Genomic DNA, 13,484 nt, shown 5'->3' on the forward strand with positions numbered 1-13,484 from the left:
CTAATTTTTAAATGTCTTCTACTAGATTATATTACGTCCTATTCCATTTCTGCAATCTTGAAAATTTCTTTAATTCTAGCTTCAAACCCATGAATTAACATTGATTTACGATAGCAACGATCATCATCACAACTTTGCCTAGTGTCTGCCTTTAAGACCCACGGAGTGAGTACCATACATAGGATTTTATTTAAAAAGTTGGTCTTCACCATAATGTTAGAAGGACTGATACAATACCAAAAGCAGACTAATCCTTGGCTCAATCAAAATGTTTTTTTTTTTTTATGTAAATGTTGCTGCTCGAAGCTCGAAGAAATAAATAATAATGCGAATTTGAATGTAAGCTTCAATTTAATTCAAAAACAGATCAAATGAACGTTTCGGGTTTCCCCTTTATCAACAAAACAGGATGAATGAAACACCACAGATGATTGAGATAATGTGGTAGTGGTGTTTCATTCATCCTGTTTTGTTGATAAAGGGGAAACCCGAAACGTTCATTTGATCTGTTTTTGTAATTGAATTGAAGCTTACATTCAATTTCACAATATTATATATGTTTTTTTTTTATGTAATATTATTGATATACAACCAGTATGATTAAAAATGAACTGATGTCATAAACATAATAATACAATCTGGACACAGCTTGCCTGCTGACATTGTGATATAATTGTTTTATTGTGATGGTATTTAAGTTTGAACATCCTGTTGTTATTGATTACATCTGGTCATCAAAATGACCTTTATGAATGCTTCTCAATCGGTGATTAGATGGATTGGGGGTTTTTTTTATGGACCCCGAGTGCCATAAAATCCCTTAAAAGAAACAAATTGATGTCATTTATGTTTGAATAGCATCTAATTGCAAAACATGTATATAATCGAATGGTTGAATGAAAGAAATAATAATAGCCTTACGACGTTTGCTGGAATTTGACAAGTTTCCAAAATATCTTCAAGAACTTCATATCTCTGGTATTGGAGTTTCTTATATTTTATCTAATTCATGTTGTTTTATGTGATTGAATTTTCCTTGCCATTTCCTGAACGTGAAAATGAGTATTTACCAATTGAGTCAATTCAGTTTATTCAGAAAATGAAATATAATAAAAATACCATTAACTTGAGCTTTTGTTTAGCGCAATATCCACTAAACGTGCTCAAAGCCATTTACAAGGGGTCCCTGGCCAACAGCAACACGTAATATGTAGAATGGGACATGACGCCTGTAAGGTGATTTTACTTTTTTTTTTCAGACAGTCAACACTGTAAACAGCCAGGTACTCATTTTACACCTGAGTACGGTGAGAGAATGAGAGTAAACAGCCTTTTTCAAGGACTCAACTGTGCGCCGTGCAAGGCTTGAACCCAGGACCTTCCGATCTGAAAGCGAGTGTCATACCGCAAGGTCGTTTAGCTGTAGCATTGAAATTTGAGTCTATAGTGCGGCTATGTGGTCTAGTGGTATGACAGTCGCTTTCAGATCGGAAGGTCCTGGGTTCGAGCCTCCGCTCGGCGCATAGTTGAGTCCTTGGAAAAGGCTCTTTACTCACATTCTCTCACCGTACTCAGGTGTAAAATAAGTACCTGGCTGTTAACAGCGTTGTCTTTGTCCGAAAAATTGTAATATCGCCTAACACGCGTCATGTCCCGTCCTACATGTTAAGTGTTGCCTGTTGGCCAGGGACCCCTTGTAAAGCGCTTTGAGCACAATTAGTGGACATTGCGCTATATAAAAGCTCTTTTTTATATAGTATAACCCAAATCACTGGGATTGTTCAATGAAATGGAATAATGGTTTAGTTGTTTGGACTTGTTTCCAACTTAGGTTGAGTGGAGTATGATAAAACACAGGAATTAATGACTACTCATTCAAAAAATGGTAAAAACAGATGCATATTAACTCACTCAACCCTAACACCGACTATGTCCGTTATTTACCCGGGTTACTTTTACCCCATGCCTATTTATTACATTTTTCTGAGACAAATTATAGGCGGAGTATCAAAGCTAATGTTTTTGGTTTTTACATGTTAATGGTAGTTCAATAAAACTATCTCTGTACATGCTCATATTAATACATTTTTTTTTCCAATTTTGAAAAGTAGCAAAAGTCTCTAGGATTGAGTGAGTTAATAGAACGATTGGGATGATAACCTCACGGCAAGGGGTAAAACAACATTGATAATTGGCTTCATGTGTCTGTAGATCATTACCCGATAAAGGCAAATAAAATGCAAACTCTGGGTGGGGTTCCTGACCTCCCATAGTGGGCAGAGAGGTACTTTCTGTGTCTTCTATCCCCCTATATCTGTTTTCCAACATGCTTTCTGTCTTTGTCTTGGAATGAAATTACTTAGTTTTGTCTAGGCCCTGGCCGGATACCCTAGCTCAGAGGGAAACAGTCAAATGTTTAGTTAGAGTTTTGGGAGATGATATTTTTTTCCTTGTAAATCATCTCTCTGTTATGCACTGTATTGTTTTGTTTACATATTATATATTATTATTTGTAAACATTTGAGTGTATCCCTCTTAGTTGGGATCTGTGCTTGTGTCTGGATGAGACTTTTAGGTGATCTCAAACTAAGTACTTTGATAGTGTGCTCTTGGAATCTACATCTGTTTCCTATTTGAACCAATTCCCCTTCGTCTTACCTTTTCTTGGGTGCTTTAATTGTAATTCTATAACTTTTTACTATCCCATTTTCTTCCTTTTTTACTGGCGCTGATACTGATATAACCTTAATGTGTTGCAAGCGCCGTAAAACCCTTAATAAACAAAACAAACAGATCAATACCAGATACCAGTAAAGGCAAATAAAATGCAAACCAAGCAGTCATTGTTTCACTTCTAATATCACCTATCATCTACTCCTTTTCTCCCTTTTATCTAAATCTATCGTCTGTGGGGTGGAGTCTTATGATCTTCCATGATGGGTGAAGAGGTCACTCTTGCTGTGTCTTCCTTCTATCCCCCCACCCCCTTTCCATGTTGCTTTCTTTCTTCCTTATTCTGGATTTTTCCACATTTTCCCCCCTAGTCATAGAGGGAATCCTTAACTTGAAGGGAGATAGCCAAATCTATTTTTCTCTTTTTATGAGAGATGATATTGTTTTACTTGTAAATCATCTCTCTGTTCTAAGTGTATACTATTATAGCTTTTTAGTTTTTAATAATAATAATAATGCGTAATTTCTATAGCGCCCCTTTCCACAAAATGTGCTCGTAAGTGCTAAAACAAAGACAGATATATATATATATATATGAATATATATATATATATATATATATATATATATATATAAATGAATATATATATATGAATATATAAAATCAATAAAATTACTCATAGAAAACTGAAAGGAAGTACTCTGTCTTCAAAGAGGCTTTAAAGGAGGACAGAGAATTACCGTGTCTGGTGTCCGCTGAAAGAGCATTCCACACAGAGGGAGCAGAATATGCGAAAGCACGTCGTGAAAAATTCGACTTGGGAATCAAACGGTTCAAGTACAGCAGGGAAGTAGATGAAGGGAGAGAGGATTGTAGATAGAAAGAAGAGATGAAGACATCCTGACCTCCCATAGCGGGCAGGGAGGTACACACTGTCTTCTATACCCTTATATCTGTTTTCCAACATGCTTTCTGTCTTTGTCTTGGAATGAGATTGCTTCGTTTTGTCCTGGCCCTGGTCGGAGTCCTGGCTGGGAGGGAAACAGTCAAATGCATAGTTATTGTTTTGGGAGATGATATTTTTTTCCTTGTAAATCATCTCTCTGTTATGTATTATTGTTATATTTATTTTGAATGTATAATGTAAGCATTTGAGTGTATTCCTCTTTGCTGGATTTTGTGCTTGTGTCCAGATGAGACTTATAGGTGATCTCAAACTAAGTACATTGGTGGTATGCTGCTGAAATCTACATCTGATCCCTATTTGTTCCCGGTTCCCCTTTGTCTTACTTTTTCTTGGATGCTTTTTAATTTTAATTCTAGAACGTTTTACTATCCCATTTTCTTCCTTTTTACTGGCGCTGATATAACCTAAATGTGTTGCAAGCGCCGTAAAACCCTTAAAAACAAACAAAAACAACAAGAGATGAAGACAAGTAGTTGGGAGCAGTGCCGTAGATGCACATAAAACAGTAACAGTAACAGGCAAGTTTTTAAGCAATCCATTTCTCCACGGGAAGCCAATGCGATGACTGCAAGACTTGAGTGATGTGATCTGACTAGTTTGATTTGTTAACAGTACTGACTTACTTGACTTAGATGCCTTTCGCGTCTCGACCGAAAGATCGGGTCGCCTTGGCTGTTTCCAGTATTTCCTGTGTGAGGTGTCTCCAATATTGCCGGTCCTCTGCTAGGGTTCTCAGATTTTCAAGGTCCCCTGCCGTTATGAGACTAATGCTTTGTCCAAGTGTTGTGAGGTTTTTGTTTAGGATCACAGGGAGTGTTGTGATCGGTCTTCCTCTGAAAAGGTTCCCGTGTTTTTGGAAGTATCCCGACATGGCTTAGTTTGCTGGTATGTTTTTGTCCCTGCGTAGTATGTGACCGAAAAGTTGCCATCGTTGTTGTAAAATGTCAAGGGAGATTGGTCTTTCTTTTGTGATCTTATAGAGTGATTCATTTGAGATCTTTTTGGGGTATTTGATGTCCAGTACCCTTCTTAGCTGTGTGCGATGGAAGGCATCCAGATGTTCTTCTTCGGATTTTGTCAACGCCCAAGTGCCGCAGTTATACAGAAGTACCGGTTTTACAAGAGCATGGTACAGTTTCAGTTTGGTTTTTCTCTTTATTTTGTCACCTCTAATCCATACATTGGTGAGTTTACTGAGTGCGGCGTTTGATAGCTGTTTTCTTCTTTGTACATCCTCGGTGTCTCCAATTAGTGAGCCGACTTTCTTTGTTCTTTTCCATTCCTCTTTGTTCCTCGATATTGTTGTAAATTCGGTTTTATTGGCATTGACTTGGAGGTTATATTTCATGAGGGTATTTTGTATGATGTCTATATTTGCTGGTGTTGATCCAATAAAATCGACATCATCTGCATAGGCGATTTCTCTAGGGATTGCATTCTCAATATGAGTCGTTGGTTTTGGAATGACTTTTCGAACTTCTTTCAGAGCGTGTTCTAAGTATATTGTGAACAGAATCGGGCGTTAACAGTACGAGCAGTTTTATTTTGGTATAGTTGCAGTCTTACAATCGAGCTATTTGGCAACCCGAAGAGCAGGTAGTTGCAATAGTCAATTCTAGAGGTAATCTATGATAGTGAACTAGCATTTTGCATGCATCTTCATCGATCATGTGTCCAATGTTTCTGAGCAAATCTTGGATATTTTGACATAATTTCGACATGCGAGTTTGTATGTCCAAAAATTTCTGTCCCTTGTAAACGCAGGATCTTGTGCTTGTGCCTGGATGGGACGGAAGATATAGTCAAAATTAGCACAATTATAGATTGTTGATGGAATCTTCTGTTCCTTATTTGAACCAAGTTTCATTAGTATTGCTTACCTTTTGTGCTTTTAACTCTAGATCTGCAACATTTCCCTATAATCTTCCTCTTTACTTGCTCTGAAATGATTGCAAGGCTCTGAAATGATTGCAAGCCACTGAAATGGTTGCAAGGCACTGAAATACTGAAATGATTGCAAGCCACTGAAATGATTGCGAGGCACTTAAATGGTTGCAAGCCACTGAAATGATTGCAAGGCACTGAAATGATTGCAAGGCACCGAAATGATTGCAAGGCACTGAAATGATTGCAAGGCACCGAAATGGTTGCAAGCCACTGAAATGATTGCAAGCCACTGAAATGATTGCAAGGCACCGAAATGATCAAAATGGGTCGCAACTGCCATGATACCCATAAAATCAAATCTCTTCTTGCTATTTCTGGCATTTAAAACAAGTCGTATATACTGCAAATGCCACAAACCTCCAAAAACATAAAACAAGCAATTACATACTCCACCCAATGTTGACAGTCATCTTTATGGGTGAGGTTCCTACCTCCCAGAGCCGGCAGGGAGGTACATACTGTGTCTTCTATCCCCTTATATCTTATCCAACAAGCTGTCTGTCTTTGTCTTGGAATGAGATTACTTGGTTTTTTTTCTGGCCCTTGTCGGAGTCCTGGCTGGGAGGGAAACAGTCAAATGCATAGTTGTTGTTTTGGGAGATGATATTTTTTTTCCTTGTAAATCATCTCTCTGTTATGTATTATTATATTGTGTTATTTTGAGTGTATAATGTAAGCATTTGAGTGTATTCCTCTCTGTTGGATTTTGTGCTTGTGTCCGGATGAGACTTAAAGGTGATCTCAAACTAAGTACATTGGTGGTATGCTCTTGGAATCTTTATCTGATCCCTATTTGTTCCCAATTCCCCTATGTCTTTATTTCTCTTGGGTGCTTTAATTGTAATTCTAGAACTTTTTACTATCCCATTTTCTTTCTTTTTACTGGCGCTGATATAACCTAAATGTGTTGCAAGTGCCGTGAAGCCCTTAAAAACAAACAAAAACAGTCATCTTTACTCATTTTCTCCAAATATGTTCTGCTTGTGGGATTACTTTTTTTACGATGTGGGTAACAAGATTGAACAACCATAGTCAGTGTGGTTTCATTATAATTTTATAGCATTTCTCTTTAATTCATTTTAGTAAGCTCAATGTGTTACTCATTTGAAGTTTGAGAAATCCGAGGGGGGAACTTGTCTTTTTACACATTTGTTTTCTTTTGTCCATTGAAGTCTGCTCTTAATAGTAACTCCTAAAGTATATTTTGCGTTTTTAGTCTTGATAAAGTTGCCATGAATGATGGATGCTTGTATGGGTGAAGAATAACAGCTGTTCTTATCTATTGACTATACCCCATCTCCGTAAAAAACTGGTGTCGAAAGGCTGTTCAACTTTTTAAAAATAAAAAACATGAAAAAAAAATGTCTCGAGGTACTAAATTCTTAGATTTATTTATCTCTGTTTACTCTCAAATGGGGTAACTTTGCCTCGAGGTGGTAAATTTTAGTCACTTTTAACTTTGGATAAATAAGATAACATTTTAGTCTCTTATTATGTCATTCATTACCTTCGGGGTAACTTTGCCTCGAGGTAAACTTTAGTCACTTTTAACTTTGGATAAATAAGATAACATTTTAGTCTGTTATTATGTCATTCATTACCTTCGGTATGAAATCATGTTTTTGAATGCAAGGCTGAGACCACTCGGAATACTTCCAAATCCACAGAGACCATTGACGGTAGCTTACAATTCAAATCCTGAAAAGGTATGAAACAGTGCCAGTCAAAGCAGAAAGAAAAATACATATAAGAAAAAATTACCCCCCTTGACTGGAGATCGAACCTCAGACTTCTGTTTCTGCTTTTTTACTGTTTCATACACACCCTTTTCAGATTTTTTACCTTGCACAAGTGCCTGCTCCCTAAATAAATGCCGCTTTGATTATTTAAATCCTGATTATTTTTTTGTTGTAAATTTCACATCTAACCAAGCACATAACGCTTCAGATTGAAATAGATATAATTTATAATATGTCTATTTTTTATTATTCAACAGAACTTTTCCTTTAAACTGCCTCAAATACATTCCAACCCATAGCTGCCAACCTTACACCAAAATAGTGTATTTGTTCATGATAACACAATCAAAGTCCACTATCTCAATACCACAATTTTATTTTTTAAACATTCTATATAGCCTAATCCAAATTTTAACCTCCATTTAATAGTTAAGTTTATAATCCTACAATTTAAAAACAAAAAAAATCAAATATACCATATTTGTAAATCATAAGTTTGGTTCAAAGTCATATTAGGAAGTCAACCCAAGTTACCGGTTAACTCACTCAATCCTAACACCGACTATATCCGTAGTTTACACGGGTTACTTTTACCCTATTTATTTATTACATTTTTCTGAGACAAATTATAGGCGTAGTATCAAAGCTAATGTTTTTGTTTTTACGTGTTAATGGTAGTTGGAATAAAACTATCTATGTACGTACTCATTTTTAATAAAAAAATTTCCAATTTTGATAAGTAGCAAAAATCTCTAGGATTCAGTGAGTCAACTCACTCAATCCTAGCGATTATTGCTACTTTTCAAAATTGGAAAAAAAATGTATTTAAAGTGATCATGTGCATAGTTAGTTTTATCCAACTATCCAACTAGTATCAAAGCTAATGTTTTTCTTTTTTACATGTTAATACGTGTAACAATGAAAGACATTAGCTTTGTGATACTACGTCTATAATTTGTCTCAGAAAAATGTAATAAATAGGGTAAAAGTAACCCGGGTAAACCACGGATATAGTCGGTGCTAGTGTTAGGGTTGAGTGAGTTAAAGAAATCTAAGTCAGCCATTCCAGCCTCTTTGGCCATCGAGTAGCCTTCTACTTTCTTTTTAAAAAAGGAAATGTAAAAATGTTTTTGATAATAGTAACAGGTTTGATTTGTGATTTAAGAGTAGCTCGGGTCTTTATAATATTATGTTTTGTGAGTTATCTTTATAATTGGAGTTGTAATTGTTGACTGCAATTGAAATCAAATTCAAATAGAAATTCCGTCGGACTGGGTGGGGATCCTGACCTCCCAGAGCGGGCAGGGAGGTACATACTGTGTCTTCTATCCCCTTATATCTTATCCAACAAGCTGTCTGTCTTTGTCTTGGAATGAGATTACTTGGGTTTTTTTCTGGCCCTTGTCGGAGTCCTGGCTGGGAGGGAAACAGTCAAATGCATAGTTGTTGTTTTGGGAGATGATATTTTTTTTTCCTTGTAAATCATCTCTCTGTTATGTATTATTATATTTGTTATTTTTAATGTATAATGTAAGCATTTGAGTGTATTCCTCTCTGTTGGATTTTGTGCTTGTGTCCGGATGAGACTTATAGGTGATCTCAAACTAAGTACATTGGTGGTATGCTCTTGGAATCTACATCTGATCCCTATTTGTTCCCAGTTCCCCTTTGTCTTTCTTTTTCTTGGGTGCTTTAATTGTAATTCTAGAACTTTTTACTATCCCATTTTCTTTCTTTTTACTGGCGCTGATATAACCTAAATGTGTAGCAAGCGCCGTAAAACCCTTTAAAAAAAAAAAAACAAAAACAAAATTCAATCGGAGAACATGACTTGCTCGGTCTCGGTCGTGTTTGATGACATTACCGTAACTCGAATGACTTGTCTGCATCAAGTGTTGTCGTCCATTGAATTGTTCCTACTGTAACACCCTGGGTGGGGTTCCGACCTCCCATAGTGGGCAGGGAGGTCCTTACTGTGTCTTCTATCCCCCTGTACCTGCTTTTCAATTGTTTCCTGTCATTGTCTTGGAATGAGATTACTTGGTTTTGTCCTGATCCTTGCCGGAGTTCCTTAGCTGGGAGGGATATAGTCGAATGTATAGTTATAGTTTTGGGAGATGATATTTTTTTCTTTGTAAATCATCTCTCTGTTATGCATTGTATTATGTTTAGTTTACATATTATATTATAGGATTGGTAAACATTTGAGTGTATACCTCTTAGTTGGGACCTGTGCTTGTGTCTGGATGAGATTTTTAGGTGATCTCAAACTAAGTACTTTGACAGTGTGCTCTTGGAATCTACACCTGTTCCCTATTTGAACATTCCCCATTGTCTCCTTTTCTTTGTGCTTTAATTGTAATTCTAGAACTTTTACTTCCAATTTTCTTCCTTTTTACTGGCGCTGATATGACCTTAATGTGTTGCAAGCGCCGTAAAACCCTTAAAAACAAAAACAAAACAAAAACAAAATTCCGTCGGAGAACATGACTTGCTCGGTGTCGGTCGTGTTTGATGACATTACCGTAACTGGAATGACTTGTCTGCATCAAGTATTGTCGTCGTCCATTGACTTGTTTCTACTGTAACACCTGTTGATTAGGATTAGGATTGTTATTGTACACTTTTCTATGGTGTGGGGATGGCACCTATGACAAGCATGGAAAGCGTTAGAGTTGTTAGCTATAGATATAGATAGAATGCGGTTGGCCAAGGAGTTCACAACATTGCCATCCGGAAGTATAACGGACCAACACACAAACTCTGTGTAACCATGACCTTTTATAGTCTGGTTAATACAGTTTAGTGAGAACAACTCACAAACGCGGATGGCAAAAACAATAACAAAGGCCTGAGTGACGTCATCTTCGAACTATCTATATATATAGTTCGAAGATGACGTCACTCAGGTCTTTGTTATTGTTTGTTTTGTTTTTTTGTTTTTTTTGCCATCCGCGTTTATGAGTAGTTCTCACTAAACTGTATTAACCCGACTATAAACGTTTATGGTTACACACAGTTTTGTGTGTTGGTCCGTTTTACTTCCGGGTGGCAATGTTATGAGCTTCTTAGCCAAGCGCATACTATCTTTAAAAATACTGAGTAATTATTTGCTAATTATTCCTATAAACGGATGTGATTTGTTTGCCTTTAAATATTTATTGCTGCTTTATTCGTTTGGTGCTATGATAGGAATCATTTCATGCATTTAATTTTATCTCTTATACCGCACCGTTATCTTGAATGTATCTTCCCCTTCCCTGTAAAATGTTCCCTGGATTATCACAGTCTATAAGCTAATTCTATAATAAACAACCTTTGTTACAAATCTTTATTTTCACGTGTTACCCACAGATTTCGGGGAGGTCTTATAACCCCTTATAGGGAGGTTGATTGGAATACGGGTAGGGCCTCTATTCAGATGCTCCTGGGTGGGGATCCTGACCTCCCATAGTGGGCAGGGAGGTACATACTGTGTCTTCTACTTCTATCCCCTTATATCTGTTTTCCAACATGCTTTCTGTCTTTGTCTTGTAATGAGATTACTTGGTTTTGTCCTGGACCTGGCTGGGAGGGAAACAGTCAAATGCATACTGTAGTTATTGTTTTGGGAGATGATATTTTTTTCCTTGTAAATCATCTCTCTGTTATGTATTATTATATTTGTTATTTTGAATGTATGATATAAGCATTTGAGTGTATTCCTCTTTGTTGGATTTTGTGCTTGTGTCCGGATGAGACTTATAGGTGATCTCAAACTAAGTACATTGGTGGTATGCTCTTGGAATCTACATTTGATCCCTATTTGTTCCCAGTTCCCCTATGTCTTACTTTTGCTTGGGTGCTTTAATTGTAATTCCAGAACTTTTTTCTATCCCATTTTCTTCTTTTTTACTGGCGCTGATATAACCGAAATGTGTTGCAAGCGCCGTAAAACCCTTAAAAACAACAAAAACATTATAACCCTTATAGGGAGGTTGATTGGAATACGGGTAGGGCCTCTATTCAGATGCTCCTTTCATCGTGGCTTTCTTTCTTCTCATGGTATGGAACACTCTTCAGCCTATGTGGAAGTCCATGACTTTTCTTGAGGACTCGGGGAGGGGGGGGGGGGGGGGTTCACTCGATAGATCATGAACACACTCGGTACCTCTGCTGCATGATAATGGGCAATGTTCAACCGGATGCTGCTCTAAGGACCATGATATGTGCAAGTGGGTGACACTGCTTTACCCCACCAATGCAGAGCGGCAGTCGTTAGACAGGATCTTGACTCGAGACCATTAATCTGTACTCTTATTGCTACAGAGGTCTTATCCAAACCAAAATCATCTCAAGACAAAATATTTTTGACTTCGTCGTTGACTTCTCCGTTTTCAAGATAGACACCCCCCCCCCCCCCCCCCCCCCCCATATGCAAGCTACTACAGTGGATCCTCAGTATAACATGGTGGGACCAGCATAAAATCCGTTATAACCGAATTTCACAGGAAATAACCCAAATTGACTCTCTCTCTCTCTCTCTCAGGCACGTTCAATTCAAACTGACAGTTCTGGGTGGGGTTCCCGACCTCCCATCGTGGGCAGGGAGGTACTTACTGTGTCTTTTATCCCCCTATATCTGTTTTCCAACTAGCTTTCTGTCTTTGTCTTGGAATGAGATTACTTAGTTTTGTCCAGGCCCTGGCCGGAAAATGCATTAATTATTGTTTTGGGAGATGTTATTTTTTTCCTTGTAAAACATCTCTCAGTTATTGTTATGTATTATTATATTTGTTATTTAGAGTGGAGAATGTAAGCATTTGAGTATTCCTCTTTGTTGGATCTTGTGCTTGTGTCTGGATGAGACTTATAGGCGATCTCAAACTAAGTACATTGGTGGTATGCTCTTGGAATCTACATCTGGTCCCTATTTGTTCCCATGTCTCCTTTGTCTTACTTTTTCTTGGGTGCTTTAATTGTAATTCTATAACTTTTTACTATCCCATTTTCGTCCTTTTTACTGGCGCTGATATAACCTAAATGTGTTGCAAGCGCCGTAAAACCCTAAAAAACAAACTGACAGTTGTGTGAATTTGTGGTGCTACGCAGTCTGCCGGCAGCAAATCCATGTTGAACTGAAAATGATGACCTAGCATAGCCCTCTTATGCCATTAGCTGTAGGCCTACCTGAGCGTAATATGACCAATGCATTGTGTTTGGGGATATTGAACAAGTGTTCACACCCCAGACCCCTGTTATAACCCATTAGGCTCTTCATTGCGGCCCCATTAGGCTCTTACTCTGCGGCTATGTGGTCTTGCTATATGACACTCGCTTTCAGATCAGAAGGTCCTGGGTTCAAGCCTTGCTCGGCGCAAAGTTGAGTCCTGGGAAAAGGCTCTTTATTCACATTCTCGCATCATACTCAGGTGTAAAATGAGTACCTGGCTGTTGGAAAAATCTGCATATTACTATTACATGTTGCTGTTGGTCAGGGACCCTTTGTAAAGCACTTTGAGCACGTTTCGTGGATATTGGACTATATAAAAGCTCAATTAAAAAAAAAAATTGGTGGGGGGTTTATAGTCTCTGCTATAGTCGGTAAATTTTACTGAAGGCAAAGAGGGAGAAACAACAGTCAGTTTGAAAGTGAGAGAAAAAAAAAAGAAATTTGCATGTGCTGCAAACTAATGAGAAACAGATGTAGATTCCAAGAGCACACTGTCCAAGTACTTAGTTTGAGATCACCTAAAAGTCTCATCCAGGCACAAGCACAGGTCCCCACTAAGAGGAATATACTCAAATGTTTACAAATCATATATAATGTGTAAACAAAACATAACAAAGTGCATAACAGAGAGATGATTTACAAGACAAAAAATATCATCTCCCAAAACTCTTTGTTTTGTTTTTTAAGGGTTTTACGGCGCTTGTAACACATTTAGGTTATATCAGCGCCAGTAAAAGGAAGAAAATGGGTAGAAAAAAGTTCTAGAATTACAATTAAAGCACCCAAGAAAAAGTAAGAAAAAGGGGAACTGGGAACAAATAGGGATCAGATGTAGATTCCAAGAGCATACCATCAATGTAATTAGCTTGAGATCACCTATGTCTCATCCGGACACAAGCACAAAATCCAACAAAGAGGAATACACTCAAATGCTTACATTATACA

This window comes from Berghia stephanieae, chromosome 2 (assembly GCF_034508935.2).
Source record: "Berghia stephanieae isolate SIO BIC M18660-M18661 chromosome 2, UCSD_Bste_1.3, whole genome shotgun sequence".
Lineage (NCBI taxonomy): Eukaryota > Metazoa > Mollusca > Gastropoda > Nudibranchia > Aeolidiidae > Berghia > Berghia stephanieae.